Raw genomic sequence first — 19,802 nt, 5'->3', positions numbered from 1 at the left:
AGTGCCTGAGGCACAGAGAGGCTAAGGAAGGCCTCCAAAGTCACACAGCTAAGCAGCGGTAGAGCTGGAGTTTAAGTCAGGCATCACCAGCCACTGAGGTCTGCCTCTTTACTCCACAACCTCGATCCTCCCCTTATCATCAAAAACCAAGGCAGGGATTTGTCCCAGGATGTGACCAAGAGGCCAGGACGAGGGAGCCAACCTTGATGGGGGCAAATTAATCCTGTCTGGCTCTCCCATGGCCGGCCCTTCCAGCCCCGGGGCCCAGGAAGAGATGGGGGAACCGGGGCAGCGAAGTTACCATTTAGCTCCATCCACACCCCCAGCTGCGAAGTGTTACGTAGATGCTCCTGGCCGGGACACAGGGCAGCAGGCCCGTCAAGGCTCTAAACTCCTTGCAGCGCAGAGCCCTGTCTGTCCCGCCTCAAGCCCTGTCCTCAGGCTCACTTCATGACAGCACCCGACCTCACGACGGTTCTACAGAAAACAGTTCTGAGATCACCGAGCTGCACAAGACCACGAAAATAATACATTCTGCACCACGGCTCCTCTGTTCCAGGTGGTTCCCCCCGGGGGGGACCGGCGTGGAACGCTCACCGCCTGCCCTCACGCCCCGAACAGAAACTCTAGCAACGAGTTGCTCGTTAACTTAAGGAAAGCCTGATTATTCATCAGCCCAACAAATTATTTAGGGAACACCAGGCTGGGTATGCGGACTCTGTTCATGAACAGAAAGGCCGGTTTCTGCTTCCAGAGCTTACAGTAGAATAGGGGTGATGAACATTGCCCAACTGGACCGGTCAGGAGTATTTAAAAAAAAAAAAAAGTGCCAGGTGCTACAGAATCACTTAATAGGAAGACCTTCTCTTACGGAGGCACCAGGGAAGTCACATTTCGCCCGAGGCCTAAAGAATGAACAGGAGATAAACCGATCTGGGGAGGGGGGGGGGATCCATGCAGAGGGCACCGCGTCAGCAGCAGGCCTTCTCCTGGTACACTTCCACCCCGGCTTCCCACCTCTGCTTAGACCCCTTCCCTCCCTAGAAGCTGGCTTTAGGGACCCCCCCCCATTTCCTGTCAATAGCGCTCATCATCCAGAGTCCTGGTTAGCTGTTTACTTTTGCACAGCATCCCTGGCAAACGGCCCACACCTTGAGGCCTGGGTGTCCTGTTTCTTTATTTCCCTCGTTCACAGGGCCACTCCATAAAACGTCTGTGGAAAAGCAGGGAAGAAGGAAAGAGGGTGCAAAGCGATGAAATAACACCTCCCTGCAGCCACAAGTTCATTCTCCACAACGCCCTGGTTTCAGTCAAATGGAAAACGACAGCAGTTGGACCCGGAGGTCACAAGGACCACACCCCAAGCCCTTCGCACGTTAGTCTAGCGTCCAAACATTTGTGCGAGGCGGGGAGACAATGATGAATAAGATGCAGCGTCTGTGTTCAGGGAGCTTATGATCTAGGGGTGGAAACTCAACAGAAACGCTGTCCTCTCATCCTTCCATCGTTTCGCCAAAATATGAAGCAGAAAAGGCAGGACGAGTTTGGGTGCCAGCCGTCCAGGCAGGATTCCGGCCTCGCCCGCTGACAGCTGGCTTTACAACTGCCCGCCGGGGCCCTGCACGAGGAACCCTGATGGATGCCCCTCTCTGTTCGCTACGAACTTTCCCGCACCTTCGCCGGTTCTTCCCAGCGGGGGTGGGAGAGCCCCAAACGCTTCTGTCCGCGGGGCTGCCCGACCCCTCCTCCTCGCAGGGCGGGATCCGGGTCCGCCCCGTCTGCAGACCCGGGACGCCTCCGCTCGCCGCGAGCTCGGGGACCCGCGCGCCCACTCGGCCAGCCGCCCCTCCCCCGCACGACGTCACCTGGGTCACGTGGGCGACCCCCCCTCCCCCGCCCCGCCGGACTCAGCCGCTCGGCCCCAGATCGGGGCGGGGGGGGGGGGGGCGAGCGGCGCGTCTGCTTGGCCCCTCGGGGGTCCCCGTCGCCCCCCTCCGCGGAGCCCGGGTCGGCGGGAGGGGGGCCCTCTGGTGAAATCGGAACCGGGGCTCCGAATGAAGGGGAGCAGATGTCCCTGTGTTGCTGGGAGGCCCGGGTGGCCTGCTGTTCAGACGACGGTCGTCGGGGCGCTGACCTTCCGGGGCCGCCGTCAGTCTCCGTGCAGATGGCCCGCCCGCCGCCCTGCCCGCTCCTCCGCGCGGGGACCGCGGCAGCCGGCGGGTCGGCGGCCGGAGGGAGCCGTCTGCGTCGGGGGGGCGGGGGCTGGCGGGGGCGCCAGGCGGGAGGACAGGGCCGGCCCCGCGCACAAAGGAGCCCCGGCGGCGGCCCCTCGGAGGACAATGCAGCCCCGGGGCGCGGGGGGCTGCGCCGCGCTCCAGCTGCCTCTTCACAGCGAGGCCTGCAAACGTGCCCACTTGATTCTAAATCCTCTTAGGCGCTCGCCGTGTGAACCGGGAAGGGGGTGGCCCTCCGAGCCTTTGCAGCCCCAGGCCTGGAGCCCAGGCGCTCGGCGAGCGGTCTGCAGCGCGCATGCAAATAGAGCCGGCGTTTTGGAGACGTGGGCAGAGTCTGCAGGCTAACCAGCAAACGCCCCGATCTGGCCCTTCGGTGCCTTGCGGGGTCCTGAAAAATGTGAAGGGTGTTTCCCCTGGAAGGACTTCCTGCTAAGTGTTCAGAAAAGCCAGCTGAGCTGCGCTAAGTCATTAGTCACCCAGGTATTTACACTGTTTTTCCTATTTCCTTTCTCTCTTGGCCTCTGTGGTCGGTGGTATAAAATTCCTAGGAACTCCCACCTAAACACCAGCTTCCTGTTTATGCTCTCAGTGGCTTTAATGTTAAGCTGTTGAAAGCAGTTGACCAAGTCTCTATGAAACGACCAGCAAAGGTTTGCAGGTGAACAGAGAAAATAAACGGAGGGGGAACCCTAACCCAAATGGGTAGGTCAAAGGTTCGGGTTCATTTTTAATCACGTATGTCAGAATCACATGGGGAAAAGGTAAAAGTGAAGTGTAATTTGATGCCTAAGACCGTGGCTCGGTTTCATTTGGCCCCTGTGTCTACAGGAACCTGTAAAATATGATCCGCTAAACCATGAACGTTTTCGCTTCTCGCAGTTAAAGGCCTTTTTTTCTAACGTGGCATGACGTTCTTTTGTTACAGAAGGCTAAAGTTCGCGCGTCCGCACAATGTGTGTGCCCCTGTGTGCGCCTTACACCTCCCCGGGCTGTTCTTCCTTAAGCTCCTGCAGCAAAATGTTGCATTTATGTAGCTACCTGAATTGCAGCCTCCCTGACCTGGAAAGAACCTTAAAAGGGCAGCTCACCCAGCCTTTTCTGATGCAGAATTCCCTGTAGGACTCCCACGAAGTGCAGGATAGGATCCCTCTGGAATTCCCTACATCAGAAGAACCTAGGGGTAAGACGGGAATAAAGACCTACTAGAGCATGGATTTGAGGATATGGGGAGGGGGAAGGGTGAGCTGGGACAAAGTGAGAGAGAGGCATGGACATGTATACACTACCAAACGTAAAACAGATAGCTAGTGGGGAGCAGCCGCATGGCACAGGGAGATCAGCTCGGTGCTTTGTGACCACCTAGAGGGGTGGGATAGGGAGGGTGGGAGGGAGAGAGACGCAAGAGGGAGGAGATATGGGGATATATGTATACGTATAGCTGATTCACTTTGTTATAAAGCAGAAACGAACACACCATTGTAAAGCAATTATACTCCAATAAAGATGTTAAAAAAAAAAGATAGCATGTTTCCTTGACAATCTGATTTTTTTTTAAGGTTTTCGATCCATAAAACTAGAATCTGTCTCCACTTATGGAGCCAGAGGCGGACTTAATCTAATTTCTCTTCCACATGATATTACCCTTCAGGTATTTGGAGGCAACTCCCATGTCCCCTCAGCGTTTTCTCCCAGTTAAATACCTGCAGATCCTTCACCAGTTCCTGCCGTGGGTCTGAGTCTCCTGCACCATCCGAGTATCTGGAGATGCTCCAGTGCATCTGAGCTCCTTTGAAACTGAAGATGGTGTTTCAATCATGCAGAAACTCAGCCTAGGAGGCAGCACGGGAGGAATATGGCTTAAAACCAACAGGGAAAAGCAAACCACGGCCAAGTTATTCAGACAAAAATAAATTTTGATTTTCCATTTTAGTCTTTTTCTACTCTGTGGCAATCATGCCCGACTCAGTTTTGAAGCCCAGGAAAGAAGGAAAGCGCTGTATTGCTAGCTAGCAGCGGGCCTTCATGCTCTTGCATTTTATCCTCACAAAACCCTTCTGAGCGGGTACTATTGTTATTCCTCTACTACAGGCTCCAAGGTCAAAGAATCCACCCGGGGTCACCCGGCTAATAGGTAGCAGAGTGAGGTCTCTAACCTGTGACTTACGCTTTCCATTTCCTGAAGCTGCTGCCCTGGAGCCCATAGTGAACACGGAGGTCCTGGATTGGATTTGTTTTTCAGCATGTTCTGTGACATACAGCTTTAATTCAAGGCCAGTTCGTATACATCCTATTTATAAAGCTACAAAAACTTTTGAAATGCAAGTTAAGCACGTTAGGGGGGAAAGTTCTTTCTGGAAGCAAATGAAACAGAAATTCCAAGTGAAAGCCAAAAGTCATCCCAAACATGGTTTTATTCCAATGGCATTACTTAACGGTGAAGTGTTATATTACCCTTGAATTTCCTGCCTGGGCTCAGGATAGGCCGGGCCCTTGATGCTATTTCGATCGTCCGTGTATCACAGCAACGCCATCGCCCCTAACTCACGCCCGCCCTCCAACATGTCAGTTACTCAAGAAAAAGGGGAGAATGTTTCCCATGCACGCACTGTAATTTTTTTCGTGTTGCTCAGCCTGCCAGAGCAAACGTAAAACCACAGAAAGAAGATTTAGATCAGCCTCTTCCCCGTCTGGCTGTTAGTTTACAGTTTTAGGAGGGGTTGGACATCAAACACTTGAAACTGTCATCCACACATTCCTTCTCGGAATAAAGCAGCATTGGCGTGCGCCCCTGCTAAATTATTTTCTACCCCCAAATGTTGGAAACTTTTGCCCTCCAGGAAAATACTCTACAGAAGACACACTGAATTAAGGGAGTTCGTTCTGAGAAAGTCTCTTGCGGTCTATAATGAACTGGCACATGTTGACATCTGGCCAGATGTATTCTCCGCCTTAGCAGGGGTGTTGCCTGGACGCTTAGTTTTTCTGATTCGTTGGCTATTATAAATAGTGCTTGAGAGAATTGTTTCTTACTGCCCTATCTAAAGCACCCACCCCCCCAAATCACTGTCACATAAATCTGTTTCTATTCTTCAGAGTCTTTATGGCAACCCAATGCTCTATTCCTTACACGTTTGTTCACGGTCTCCCTTCTCTTGATCACGACTTGTGCGTACATCAGGTAACCTGGTCTATCTTGTTTATTACCTAGCATACAGTAGGTCCTCAGGAAATGTTTTTTGAATGAATCCATCTTTCGTGGATGTATATGTTGCTCTTAGACAATTTTCTCCTTAAGATTAATTCTTTGAGTCGTCAAATTCCTAGAGACAGAAAGTAGGACACAGTTGCCAGGGGCTGGCGGGGGGCAGGGGGAATGGGGAGTTCGTGTTTAATGGGTGCAGAGTTTCAACTGAGGAAGAGAAAAAAGTTCTGCAGATGGATGGAGGTGATGGGCGCACAACAACGTGAATACACTTAATGCCACCGAACTGTACATTTTTAAATGGTTAAAATGGTAAATTTTATAGTACCTGTATTTCACCACAAGAAAAATAAATGAATTCTTTGAATTGAAATTCTTGGGCTAAGGGTAAGTGTGTATATTTTACATTTGGGTATATGTTACTAAACTTTCCTCCAGAAGTTATGTCAGTTTACATGCCAACTACCAGTTCAGGAGAATAAGCATTTCCCAGCAAGCTGGCAACATTCTTCGCTCAGTCTCTTTATTCTTTGTACTTGGTAGGTAAACACACGCACCCACAACAGTATAGTTATTTGTGTCACTATACTTATTATTAAGAGTTGAGTATATTTTTATATGTTTGGCATTTCTTCTTTGGTAAAAAGCTTAATGTGTTTCCTTTCCCATTTTTATTGGGCTATTTGTTTCCTTTTATTGATTTGTAGAAGACCTGTGATCAGTAAGGATATTAACTCTTAGTCTGTTATACAGTTTGCAAATATTTTTCCCAGTTTATTATTTCTCTTTAAATGTTATTTGTAATTTTCTGCTGTATGAAATTTAAAATTATGTGCTGTATCAATATAATGTTGGGATGAAAAAGTCCCTCATTCCAAGATGATAAAAATAGTCATCTATGCTTTTATCCAGGACATTTGTGGCTTTGTATTTTTATATCTGATGCATCTATATGTTGATGGTAAGCAGCAAAGAGCCAACTGAATCTTCTTTAAACAGACAAGTTATTCTATCATCGTTTATTATAAAGTCCATCTTTTCTCTCAGGAACTTGAAATGACATCTTTTTGTTGTAATGAACAGTCATATTCTGAGGCCCATTTCATTGCTCTATCCATCCCAGCACCTAGACGTGCCGTTCTGCGCACAGCGAGTTACCAATACATTCAGATGGTGCTTATTGCCACACATCTTATACTAGTGACTAACCTTTAAGAACTGATCCATCATTGGAAAGATTTTAAATTACGTAGAATTATAAATTGGAAAGGTACAGCCAGACAGAGAATTGCCTCTCCTGGGAGTCAGCAAGGAAGATGCTTTGGCAAGGACCGGTGGTAGGAAGGAGAGGGCCTGGCTGGGATGATGGGCACAGCGTCAGGTCTGCCCTTGTATCCAAATCCCATTCCCCGGCGAGATTAACTCGGTCACCACGTGGTGGACGTTACGCCGGTGGTACTGAGTTCTCTCTCCGCTACTTATTGGCTTTGTGGTCTCGGATGGGTCACTAAAGCAATGTGCTTATCTCAAGGCAAAGAACAGCTCCCAGCATGATCATCCTATAGGTTAAACTGCACGTTTAGATGCACTCTGCAGATAGCATCTAAATGTTTATTATCATCATCACTATTACTGCGACTGCTGGAGGGGAAGACGGTTCCCCTCCCGCGTCTTCCTGCTTCTGCCCGTCCACCTGCATCCTGGCCCGGCCCCTTCCTTGTGACACATCCTTGTCCTCCAAGGAAGAGCTTCCAACAGAATGGCGAGGCTCAGAGGCCGCCACCCTTCGAGGGCGTGTTCCCAGGCAGCGGCCCCTCTGACGCACCTCGTCCAGGACACTGCTGGCTGCCTGTGCTTGTTCTCTCCCTACAGATGGTCGTAACTCGCTAATTCTATCATTTACATTTCCTTGCGGGGGAGGAGGTCTTCGTGTCTGTGTGGCCGTCAGTCTAGACGGCAGGCTCTGATCCACCTCAACCCGTGAGCGCTGTGTTGGGGTCCCTGGGATATCACAAGGCCGTGTGTTTGGGACGCCATTCTGCCACTGTTCCTCGCGTGCTATCACAGGTGTTCCGCGGTGACACACAATCACACCTCAGGGGAGGGGGACTGACTGACAGAGACTTGGGACACTGCTAGTTCCCGAACGACGATACCATCCCGGATGTCAAAGCCTCACCTCTGTGACCTCTAAGCTCTGACAATTTCCCGTCCCCAGCCTGGGTCGGTCACTCCCACGGGGAGAGTCTGTGGAGGACACAGAGTGAGAGTTCAGTGGACGCCAGTTACTGTTACTGCTCTCAGCACGGGCTCTGCAGGTGGAGAAGTGGGGTCCTGTGACACGGGGAGCTGCTGCGCCTGGGTCTCCGCCCCAGCGTGCTCAGCCTACACTGATTCCTTGCCCTCCACGTGGCCTTGCCCTCCACCTCCAGCCCCTCTGGGCCCCCAGCTCTCTCGCGACCTGCTACTCTCTGGGTCCAGCCCACCCTTCGCCCCAGCCCCTGCCTTCCCTTCTGCAGTTTGCCAGGGCTCCTTACGTTCTGTCTCCGTTTCTCTGGGTGGTGTTTCACCAGGCAGCTCGCCAGGGCAGCTAGAAGAAAACCTGATGAGTGTTCAAGGCATCCCACGCCCAAGCAGGACGTGAGAGCTGCCAGCCAGCAGGGGGTTCTGTGAAGGACAGGCGCACAGCGAACCGTGGGCACGGCCAACCCTGGAGCCTGCTCTCGTTAGAGGGAGGCTGGGTAGCATCTGGCATCTCTGTGCATTCCTGCAACGCCTGTGCCACTTACTGGGGTCAGAGGTGGGCAAGACAGACGTGATTCTCAGCCTCCTGGGAAACTCAGTCCAACGGGGGAGACAGACGAACACCACAAAACACGTGAATAAACAACCCAGTGTGGCGAGCGCTGTCCAGGCATGGCCTGGGTGCTGAGGTCAAGGCGAGGGGTCCCGGCCTGTAGGCCCACTCAGACCTGACGCCAGGGAAGCCCTCCCTGAATGCCTTAATCCCACTTTCAGCAAGAACTCTTTTCTCATCCCATACAGATTTGGAAAGACTTCCATCAGCTCCTCTTACATTTTGCGACTTTTCTAGTGACAAAAACAGAAACAAAAAATGATCACCAGGTGGTAAGTAGCGAAACCTGTCAAAGAGGGCATCCCTGGCCCCAGTCACACTTCCCTCTCTGTTTGCCCTTTGACACCTCTTACTTGATTGCATTGAGGCCTGGATTCATTTTTCCTGGCCCAAGGCCCATGCTAATTTACATGGCTCTTCCATAGGGGTCAGATCCAGGAAGACAGCAGGCCAGCCTGGATTCACAAACAGAGTCACATCCATCACACAGCTATGAGCTCAATATACTCAGGGAGAAGAATGGAGGGTAATGAGAAATCCTACCGCGGCCTGAAAGCGTGACTCACCAGGGCTGCCCTGTGGTCAGGCTGATGGGTGAAGCACTCCATCATCCTTCTGTTCTCCTTGTCAAACACTTGTGGGATTCCATTTGGGGCTTTAGACATGTAATTACGGTTCCCATTGTTTCCAGAGCCAGAATGAAACCTCAGATGATACGATTAATTGTGAGCTAAGTGGAGTGCCCTCTTTCATTGTATGCCCTCTTCTGCGACGTTCATACAAATCCTCGTTTCCTGCAGCAACACTGTATACTGCCGAACCACACAAGCCCCTAAGATCCACGTCCATGTCGTCATATTTAGCTGTTGTTCCGAGTGGGGAACTGGTGACTGACTTACAGCTGGGGCTAAAAGCCACCGTGGGAAACTCTATTCTTTCGCTGATGTGTTGGCATCATCAACAATTCTTTTGGTCACTGGCAGTGTTTATTCATTTATTCACATATTCATTCATTCGATCAATCAACAAAGACAATTTTAGGTCTGTTACGTGGGAGGAACTGTACTAAGTGCAAGGTGAAAAGGCATGGTCTCTGAACTAAAAATAGAGCTGCCGTATGATCCAGCAATCCCACTCCTCGGCACTTACCCAGACAAAACTCTAATTCTGAAAGATACGTGCACCCCTATGTTCACAGCAGCACTATTCACAATAGCCAAGACATGGAAGCAACCTAAATGTCCATCGACAGACGAATGGATAAAGAAGATGTGGTACATGTATACAATGGAATACTACTCAGCCATAAAAAAAGAACAAAATAATGCCATTTTGCAGCAACGTGGATGGACCTAGAGAATATCATACTAAGTGAAGTAAGTCAAAGAAAGACAAATATATGATATCACTTATATGTGGAATCTAAAATATGACACAAATGAACTTATCTATGAAAGAGAAACAACCTCACAGACATAGAGAACAGACTTGTGGTTGTCAGGGGGAGGGAAGGTGGGAGAGGGAAGGAGTGGGAGTTTGGGATGAGCAGCTGCAAACTATTATGTACAGGATGGATAAACAACAAGGTCCTACTGTAGAGCACAGGGAACTATATTCAATATCCTGTGATAAAGCATAATGGAAAAGAACATGAAAAAGAATACATACATGTGTATAACTGAATCACTTTGCTGTACAGCAGAAATGAACACAACATTGTAAACCTACTATACTTCAGTAAATTTTAAAAACCTCGAAAAGGCATGGTCTCTGGCCTCAAAACTGCCCGGCTGGGAAGGCGTCCCCCTTGGGGCAGGTGTTGCATCCGAGTCACCTGGGCAGTCACATGTGTCTGCTCTTCTCACCCCAGACTCGTCCGAGATTTGGATTTGCCAGGTCCAGAGAGAGGCCCTGGCGTGTGGATTATGAAAAAACAAGACTCCTACGATAGTTCTGATTACACCCTTGGGTGGTGAACCACTGGTCTAGTGATCTTTCCAGAACTCTGTAGAAATCAGCTCCTTTTCGTGGGGCAGTAGGTCCGCAAGCCCCTCTTGGCCCAAGATGTCAGGAGCTGCCCTGGGCCAGGGGTAACACGGGCTCCCGAGGGCCTCTTCCCAGGCACGGGGTCGGGCCTACACCAGCCACCTGCTCTCATGCCGACTCTGGCTGGGGCATCTCTGCTGTAGTCTGTCCCTGGCCGGGAGCACCCCTTTGTGCTGAGCTTACCTGGTCCCCTGACCTCTTCCCTGGCTCCGAAAGCCCGCCTTCTGGGGTTGGCTCTGAGGTTACACCTCATGACTGTCTCAGCCCCCTTCTCAGTGGCGTGGGGACCCAGGGCACCTGGCTCTGTGGGCTGAGGAACATGGAGACGCCGAAGAGGTCAGAAAAGTGGCATTTAGGGAAGTGTCAAAGCTCAGAGGAGGTGCTGGGCAGAGAGGCCCCGCCACCGAGGACGGTAAACAGAGAGGGTGAGCCGGGCTCTGACAGCAGCTTCCGAGCGCGGGGTGGGGTGGGGGGGCGGGGACAGTTAAAGGCCTGGGCGCAAAGCAGGCCTCGGAAGGGTCGCAGCCCCGCCGGGCCGGGCACCGCCCTCCCGCTCTGCCCCGTGCAGCAGCCAGTGTGGCCAAGCTCCGGTCCGAACACCGCACGGTCGCTGCTGGACCGTCGCTCTTGAGTGACCGGCAACGGTCTGCCTCAGCTCGTGAACGGCTGAGCGTTGTTTCTCATTGCTAGCGTCACGCCTGATTATTTTGGACATGACGTTCTGGCCTGAATACGGCTGACACTGGGGACGAGTCAGAGATGGTGCGTTCACCGTTTTACAACGTAAGGCTGCGTATGTAGAGCCTGGGCCGGCCAGCCAGGGTTCAGGGTCCGTAGGTCTCCTGAATGGATGAACGCAGTCACTCCAGAGAGTCTTACTTAAACTCAAATAAGCTGGAAAAGTACAAGTAAAACCAGAGTTAGCTGCTGTATGTTTGCTAACTGTGGCGATTTGCTGGGTTTTGACCTTCAATCATCACATCCTCTCGCAGCGCTTCATCCGTGGGTTCATTTGCTCGGCTTTCCCTGCGGTGAGGGGGGGGGGGTGTCACAGGCGGTGCCTCGGAAGCCGACCCCAAACCACGCCTCCTTCCTCATGGCCACACCCCCTCCCCTCATACATGGACCACCAGGCACACATGCAGATAAAGTGAACAGACGTGGTTTCCTGTCCCTCAAGTCGCCCCGTCGGGTGAGGGTGACAGCCACAGAGCAACCGTTCCAAGGTGATGGAGCCTGTGGTGGCGTCTGCCCGGGGGCTTGAGGACGCACAGCGGAGAAGCCAGGAGCACCGCTCTGCAGAGCCCGTGGCGCACGGTCAGATCGGGGGCGTGCACGGAGGGCAGGCCGGGAGGCAGCTCCGCGCCGAAGCCTGACCCGTTGCTCCGTGAGTGGCTGTCCCGCGTGTGCCATTCCTGCCCCTCGGGCACTGCGGCGTGACCACGGTCCACCCGCAGCCGCCCTCCAGGGCCTCAGCTCAGCTGGAAGAGAAAACTCAGCCCCTTGTTCTCGGGACACAGGGAGGGAGCCGGCGGCGGGCGTTTATTTCTCTTCTTTTGGCCGTTGAAACAAACCACACCGAACTGCTGCTGGGATCCCCGTGCAGGTGTCCCACAGACCTGGCAGCACACGGGTCTCCTCCGGGTGCGGCCCCGATGGAAACACGTCCTGAGCCCTCAGAGAGGTCTGTGGCGCGAGGCTAAGAATAGGCGAGCAGAGCAGCCCCGGCTCAGGGATCAGTGTGCTTTGCAGGCCCCAGGAAAGGCAGCTGTAGCAATTTCAGGCCAAGCCTCAGGGTCGTGAGAGACTTCCCAGCTTGGCTCCGGGAGCTGGGAAAGACGGGCAGGATGTGGTGCAGTGGCCGTGTGCGGTCTGCAGGGCCAGCGCTCCCAGCAAAAAGCCTCCTACAGACGCTTTGAACAGTGCTAACCAGTTTGAAAAAAACAAAAGAGCGCGCGCGCACACACACACACAGCCCCTGAACAGCTCTTTGCTTTAATCTCCTTCAGTGGAAACTGGGATTTGGGGCAGTTCTCATAGCGGGCGGCCAGCTCTTGGTTTTCAGGGTCTTCTGAGTATGTATAGCCATCAGCAAGGCCGTGAAAAACACAGCGTGTACCCTGATAAAGCCACATGTGTCCCAGGTTGGCGGACGTGAGTGATGGCCAAAACCCAGAGCAACAACTTCTCGGTGCTGACCTGCAAAGGCCCTGGCCAAGCCCGGTGTGTGACGGTGCAGGAGTCCCTTTTCTGGCCCCTCCCTGCCAACACCTCTCCCCTCCGCCCTTCCAGCCGTGGAGCCCGTCCGCTGACCGTTGGCATAGTTTCATCCAGGGAACATGGGTCCGAGGGACTGGAATGGTAATAGGTTTCAGTCCTGATTCAGTGTGTTCTAGGGCAGAAAAAGCACTTCCTCTTGGCTTCTGAACTCCTTCCTGAAGAGAAGAGCAAAAAGCCACTCCCAGGAAGGCAGAGCAACATAGTCACCCCTGCGTCCCCAGGGAACCACTTCAGGGGGCTTCTCTTGGCAGCAGGTGGATGAGCTCTTTTCCAACCAAGTGTGTGAAACCTGAGACGCTCTGAGCACATTGCTGGTGAGTCATGCTGAGGGGGGTGACTCAGTTTCTTAGACTCTGATAAGGATCGTTACCGGAATCCCTAGGGCAACTGCCATCAACATTTTGGAGCGCACACATTTTATAAACACGGAAAGGCTCTACCCTCTTACTTTTCAGTTCTTTATTTTTTTGATTTGCCTCAAGCGAGGCACTCCATTTTCTCCCCAGCTTCGTGGAGATGTAACTGACAAGGCCCTACTCTTTAAATCCCCAAGTAGAGGAAAAGATCTTCTTAAACAGATTGTTCTCTTACTCCTTCCCGACCCGGAGAAGAGTCTTTCTTCCAAATACATCCTCCTTGACAGCTGTAAGATAGGATTGACGGGAAAGAACGGGAGAGGGAATTAGTACTTCCTAAGCGACCGCTGGATTCTGGGTCGATGAACAGCCAGTGAAGCAGATTTCTAACGTGGGCAGGTCCCCTCCATCGGACTAGCTGAAGACGCCTGGAGACAGGTAGTGTGTGTGAAGGCTGCAGCCTGAGGTCACGCGGTCCAGGTTCGTGGAGACGCCGAGTCACCTGCTCCACGGGTTTGTGTGCATTTCGGGAGCTGACCCTCGAGCAGTCAGCACGGTATCCAGCACAGAGGACATGCTCGGGAAACGCGAACTCCTTCTCCAGTTATATCATTCCCGGCCCATAGCTCTGAAACCCATCGTTTATGTTCACTAAACACCGATTCATTTGGAAAGATAGACCCGGCATCAACCACAGCTGCGGTACAAGAACGATGACTTGCGTTGATGCGTATTTCGGGGGGAAAAGGCAGAGTGACGAGCAAATAGCTTGCCGTCTGGTGGCCCAGAAACGTGTTACTAGGCTGTGCTTCTTGCACCAGCAGAGTTAAAGCTTTTGCCAAGTAGGAAAAGACTGCGCTCCCGGGGGCTCATTAACTCACCGCGCGGCTCAGGCTCTTACTTGAGGCTTCTCCCTTTTATTCCAAAGAGATTTTTTGCAGTTATTCCATTTAGTTCTAAAGACCTGAAGTGTTATGGGATAAATCTGCTTATGGTGACGGACGGGCATTTGGACAACCCAGGGCTTTGCTTCGAGGGCACTTTTATGAGCGCTGAACATCACTCAGCAGGGAAAGAGCCCAGCACCCCAACAGAGAAGTGTGTGTTCCTCTCGCGTTGCAGAGAGACCAGGTGACTTGTTTAAAAGTGCCCGACAGATTGGTGACAGGCAAAGTGGGCTGCCCTCGGCCATACTCTCACACGGAGGGAAAATGAAGGAGCAGGTCAATCCGCTGCCCATCTGCCTTTAATTAGAAACAAAGGAAGTCAGGGCTTTTTATCCACCGGAGAAAAACAGTGAAACTTGACTAGCTAAACACTGAAAATCCCTGTCATCGAGAGTCCATGGGATTGAGCTTCTGGAAGGCCAGCCCAGCGGTGAACGCTGGTGACGTGGCTGTCCAGCTGGAGTGGCTGCAGAGAGTCATGGGATGGAGCACGGTTAGCAGCTGGTACAGGAGTGGGGAGCGCGCCCTGCCTTGCCGCCTGCCCTGGAGCCCGCAGGGCCCGTCGTGGGCCACTGTGCTCTGACCTCCTGAGGAGAGAATGGCACCAGGCATTTTTCCCGTTCCAGATGCAAACCCAAGACCTTGAGTCCAAATGTTCTCAGTGCAGGGAAAGCGTTCTGAGACCTCAGAAAACTCATTCCCACGGAGACCATTTTCCTGACTTGTAATTGGGTCGGTGATCACCCGTTTTAGAAAGGTTTGGGGTGGTCCAGTTTCCTCTGGGAACCCTGGAGGTTTCATGGTTTCAGTTTCCGGAGTTTTCTGCTGGCCTCGGAGTTCCAGGGAAAACTGAACTTGCTGAGGAAGCGAGCGCCAGCTGTTTGGCCGCAGAGGTAGCTTCATGCTGAGGAAAAGAAAACCCCATTCGGATTCCTTCCCCTTTCTTGATACGAGCGAGGGAGCTGGCCTGAGCACAGCCTGTGTGCAGAGGGGGGCTTTGAAAGTTTCATCCCTGGTATACCTGCATAAGGAAGATCTGAAAACTTCAGAAAGACTGAGAATTCCAAAACATTGTGTAATGAGCTATACACTTTTTTTTTTCAAGCGTCATTAGATCTCCTGCCACCACCGCTAAGCGTCAAGCATCACCCTCCCTAAGGGCCCGAGTCGGCTGTGACTGGGGACGGTGTGAGTCTCTGGTTTCCACACACTTTAACGCAGCCCTCTAATCTGAAGTATGCAAACTAGGTTTTCTCCCTTCAGAAAGATGATCCCATACAATTTGGTTGAGAAGCTACGCACACTTCACAGCGAGGGGATAGGGGCCATCCAAAAGGATGGAAATTGCTCAAATGAACAATGTGCATTTCCTCTCCTCCCCGGGGGAAAATAAATGCAAAACCATCTGTTGTGAAAGTTAAAGCCACTCTTCAACTCCTCCAACTTTCCCAGCCCTTGTTACCTACAGCAGGGCACTAACAGAAGGCAAGGTGGCTTTTTTTTTTTTTAATGCACGCACAGAGAATCCGAGCTACAACAAATGGTCCAGGGCACCAGTGTGGAGACTGAGAATATCAAGTCAGGACAGTCAGCTTCTAGAACAAGTTGGTGGAGGGTCCCTGTGATGACAGAACTAGTTGAGGAGTGTCAGCAAGCATCCCTGGGCAGCCTGGGTGGTCCTCCAGCCCGAGGGGTCATTACCCTGCTCTCTGTAACAATAAACGTCAGAAAGCACAGCCCATCTCCCTAAGTGAGCAGAAACCTTTCCCCACTTTTCCAGCCCCATCAAATACTTCTCCTTCCAAAGGCAGGACGGTCGTGTGTTTCTTGAAGCTAATCAAGTAGGGACAGTTTGAGATGCAGGTGGAGAGTCACCTCTCTGAGGCCACTAGATTCAAGCCTTCACCATGTGTTCTGGGGGAGCCCAAGGAGCCCCCGTGGGCATCAGATGGGAATTTCCACCTCCCAGCTACAGAGCCATTGTGGGAAGATCCGGCAACACCAGGTCCGGAGCTCCGTATCCAATTAGGGCAGGTATTTCACCAAATGCCAAACACAAGCTGGTTTTCTTCTTTCCCTTCAGAGTTGCTCTGGCTAACTTCATTAGGTCCCTGAGCTTGGCATCAAGACCAATTAGAAGAGAATAAGGATAAAGTCCGGGAGTGTGCAGGGCTAAATAGATTAAAAAAAAAAAAAAAAAGCCGTCGCTCATAGGTCCCAGTGGAGCTTTCTGGCAGGAGCCACTTTCCAGCATCAAAGCCATTTGGAAGTTATCTATAAGATGTTTGACCTTTTAGCTGATAGAGCTGCTTTGGTCTGATTTGCAAAATACGCGAAGTTTTCCAGCCATGACCTTGGCTTTCCGCTTCTTTTTATTTCTTCTTTTGTCTCTTGAACCAGACTATTCTCTGAGTGTAGTTTGGTTCCACTGGCCAAAGAGGTTAGAAGTAAGGGCTGGGTTCAGATATGTCACTCAGTCCAGCCTTTTTGCCCCTCACGATGAAGGAATTCTGTGCAAAGACCTTATCATTGCTGATCTTGGCACATTCCGACAGCCCGCCTGTGTGGGCCCCAGACAAGCCCCCACTGTGGCCAGCTGGATGGATGTCACCGGGGAACCCTCTCATCTCAGAGGGTCACTTCCTTTCTCAGGCTACAGCCACCAGAGCGGTGTCAACTGGGGCTGGGAAAGTAGGCCAAACCAGAACTGGAGGAAAACCAGGGGGTGTGTCTGGAGGCGTCTGTGATCCACAGAGAGACAGATACCTCCTCTCTGTTGAGAGTGACTTGGGGATTATCTCCATTTGCCTTCAATTCCTTAAGGTCATGCACTGTGGTCCAAACCATGTAATTCACCGAAAGCTGCACAGATGAACTAGATTTTTGCATCCAAATTCCTTTTCTAAGAATCAGCGTGTTTCTGTCTTGTGATCTTGTGTCTCCAGATATTGCCAAGCGTGTGTGCGCAGGGTGTGGATTCACTGGGGCCAAACCTGGGTGGCCATCTGTGTGCAGACGTGTTCCTCATATGTCCTCCTCTGCCAGTTTGCTGCCTGAAACCTCAAACAGGAAACGAAATCTTTAATTCTACCATCTGAGCCAAGGCCTCTGCCAAGAGGAAAAGATGCCTGTGGAAAACGTCCCACGAGATTTTCGATGATGTACGGATTCTTGCCTGAGGTTAAGCTCTGAAGGAAGCTGGTGGCGGGGATGGGAAAGGGGTGGTCAAGAACAGGCGGTCCATGGGTCCCAGAAAAAAGAAGAGTGTATCTGGAAGGGCATCAGAAGGGACACGCGGAGAAAGGAAGACAACTTCACCTACGCCACACCTTGCCTGGGCATCGGTGGGTTATTCTCTCGGCATCAGCAGAGCAGGCCTGCGGGTGACAGCTCTCAGTGGATGGGAAGCTACTTTTCTCCACACCAAGGTCAACGGCAAACAAAGCTGCCTTTGTGTCCGGTTCACCCTGAACTTTGCTGACCACCCTGCCCCCAGCAGAGCCGGGAGGAGCTGACTCGATCGTGAGATCCAGCTCCCATTCACCTGGTTATAGACACAGGGACGCAGCCATGGGTTTCCAAACCTTTGCTCCTGATGTGCCTTCAAGGGCAGGTATCCACAGGCCCATGGGTCTCCAAATTGGGAGAACTAATATTAAAGCAGCATCTGCTCTAGATCCAATCTCCAACCACCTGGCCCTTTCCATCAGGTCCTCCAGAAGGCCGAAATAACCTTTAACACGGTCCAGGAAGAGGATCTTATCAGAAAGAGGGCTGAAAGAAGACCAAGCTCACTCCCCCCCTCTTCCCTTCCCTGACTTAGCGAGGCAAGCTCCTCTACTCGTCTGTTCTCCTCCTTGATGGCCCTGGTGGGAAGGAAACATAAAGGACCCGCACATAACCTTTGCTCATAATCACTTCTTAACCCTTTTGCCAACAAGTACAGGCAGAGTCCATGGTGTGTAAGTACAACGGAAACTCAACTGCTGAAACGACTGGGGATGTACTTGGTCTAGACCACCTGGGACCAAGTTGAAGGGACTGGATCCCAGCTGGCTGACTCTTCACCTTGAAAAAACTGCAAGAGTTGCCCAAAGGCCTGGAATCACCAGTTGTATTTTACAGCATTGTGCCTATTCTATTTACAGTAGCCTACTTATAATAGTCTATTTACAGTTCATTTACACCGAAGCGACCTAAATGTCCATCGACACATGAACGGATAAAGAAGATGTGGTGCATATATACGATGGAATACGACTCAGCCATGAAAAAGAATGAAATCATGCCATTTGCAGCCACATGGATGGACCTAGAGATGATCATACTAAGCAAAGTATTGACGGGTCAGAAAGAGAAAGAGAAATACCATATGCTATCATTTATATGTGGAATCTAAAATATGACACAAATGAACTTATCTGCAAAACAGAAACAGACTCACAGACATAGAGAACAGACTGGTGGTTGCCAAAGGGGAGGGGGGTGGTGGAGGGATGGAGTGGGAGTTTGGGGTTAGCAGATGCAAACTAGTATATACAGGATGGATAGACAACAAGGTCCTACGGCAGAGCACAGGGAACTGTATTCAGTATCCTGTGATAAACCATCATGGAAAAGAATATAAAAAAGAATGCATATATATATAATCACTTTGCCGTACAGCAGAAATGAACACAACATTGTAAGTCAACTATACTTCAATAAAATAAAATTTTAAAATAACATAAAATATTGTGCCTATGAACACAACGCACAGTATTTGGTTTCACTATCAACATGTGTTTCAGCATAATTAAGGCCATTTCATTCCTTGAAAAAATGTACAATCTTATATCCATAGTTAGGGTCTGAGTTCCAGAGTGCCTTTTAGTTCTTTAGCATTTCAGCTTTTTAAGAAATCGTATAACATATGGAAAGAAAATGGAAAGATTACTCACTTGACTGGAATCAGATTTGAAATCCCTCTGAATGTATTTCCTAACACTTCCTCATTGATTGCCTAGGAAATAAATAACCGCACGCGGTAGCATCATAAGATTTCTCTTATTACTCTGCTTCTAAAATAAATTCCCAAGAAAGTGCGCAACGTATCAAAATAGCATTTTCAGTATCTGCCAACCTCACGCTCGCATCTCAGCAAGAAAGCATGCAACGAGTGAGTAAAGTGCCTCCTTGTCAAACATAAATGTGGCAAATTCTAAGGCGGCTCCTCTTCCACTGAATTGTCTCAGCACGCAGAGCAGCGGGGACAGGGTTTGCTACGGGACCCAGGCAAAAACCCAACCTTCAGATGATTTCTCCAGGAGGGTATTATATTACGTTCCTGGGAGAAATGACGAGATTTTCGCGGTGAAACGGCACATTTTCTTGCCGAATCCCCTGCTCTCTTTAAATGCGTTCGAGTCTCCTGAATATGTGTGCCTGCCGGGCCGCTGGGTCGCACACAGAGTCCCCGGCATGCTAAGGAATTCTGTAACCTCACTGGCTGCTGCGGTTTCCACGAGGCCTGACCTCCTCTGGACTCACCCTGACCCCGCACACATGCTTTCCAAGAGACACAGCCTTGTCTTGTCTGGAGCACCGTGCGATGAGAAAGCAGCCGGGCCCTCCCACCCAGCAGCCACGGTCGCTCCGCACAGCCTCCGCCCGCCTCTGGCGGGGCGGCAATGGCTCTGCCTTGGCTGTCCTCAGAGGTGTCTAGTGGCCCAGCGATCCAGGGCGTGGCTCGCCCGGAGCCCAGGCTCGGCCAGACTCACGGAGTGCCAGGCGCTGTCTGCTCGGAGCCTTGGGGGTGACACGGGGGCCCGTGGCAGCCGTGCCCCACGTGGCCTTGGGCGGCAGGAAGGGGTCTCCGTCACCTGGCGCCAGCTGCCCAAC

The 19,802-nt window shown here is 51.5% G+C and overlaps 1 long non-coding RNA gene across 1 annotated transcript in view; it reads right to left on the bottom strand.

The window, feature by feature from the left end:
- The window catches only part of LOC141278120 (uncharacterized), a 170,424-nt gene that overhangs the window by 66,514 nt on the left and 84,108 nt on the right, over positions 1 to 19,802 (bottom strand). The window contains exon 9 of the long non-coding RNA XR_012330455.1: positions 3,935 to 4,063. This is a non-coding gene — a long non-coding RNA (uncharacterized lncRNA). The remainder of the gene's footprint in view (positions 1 to 3,934; positions 4,064 to 19,802) is intronic.

The sequence above is a fragment of the Tursiops truncatus genome, chromosome 2 (assembly GCF_011762595.2).
Source record: "Tursiops truncatus isolate mTurTru1 chromosome 2, mTurTru1.mat.Y, whole genome shotgun sequence".
In the NCBI taxonomy this organism is placed as follows: Eukaryota; Metazoa; Chordata; class Mammalia; order Artiodactyla; family Delphinidae; genus Tursiops; species Tursiops truncatus.
Note: the sequence above shows the minus strand (reverse complement) of the source record. Positions and strands in the feature narration are given on the sequence as shown.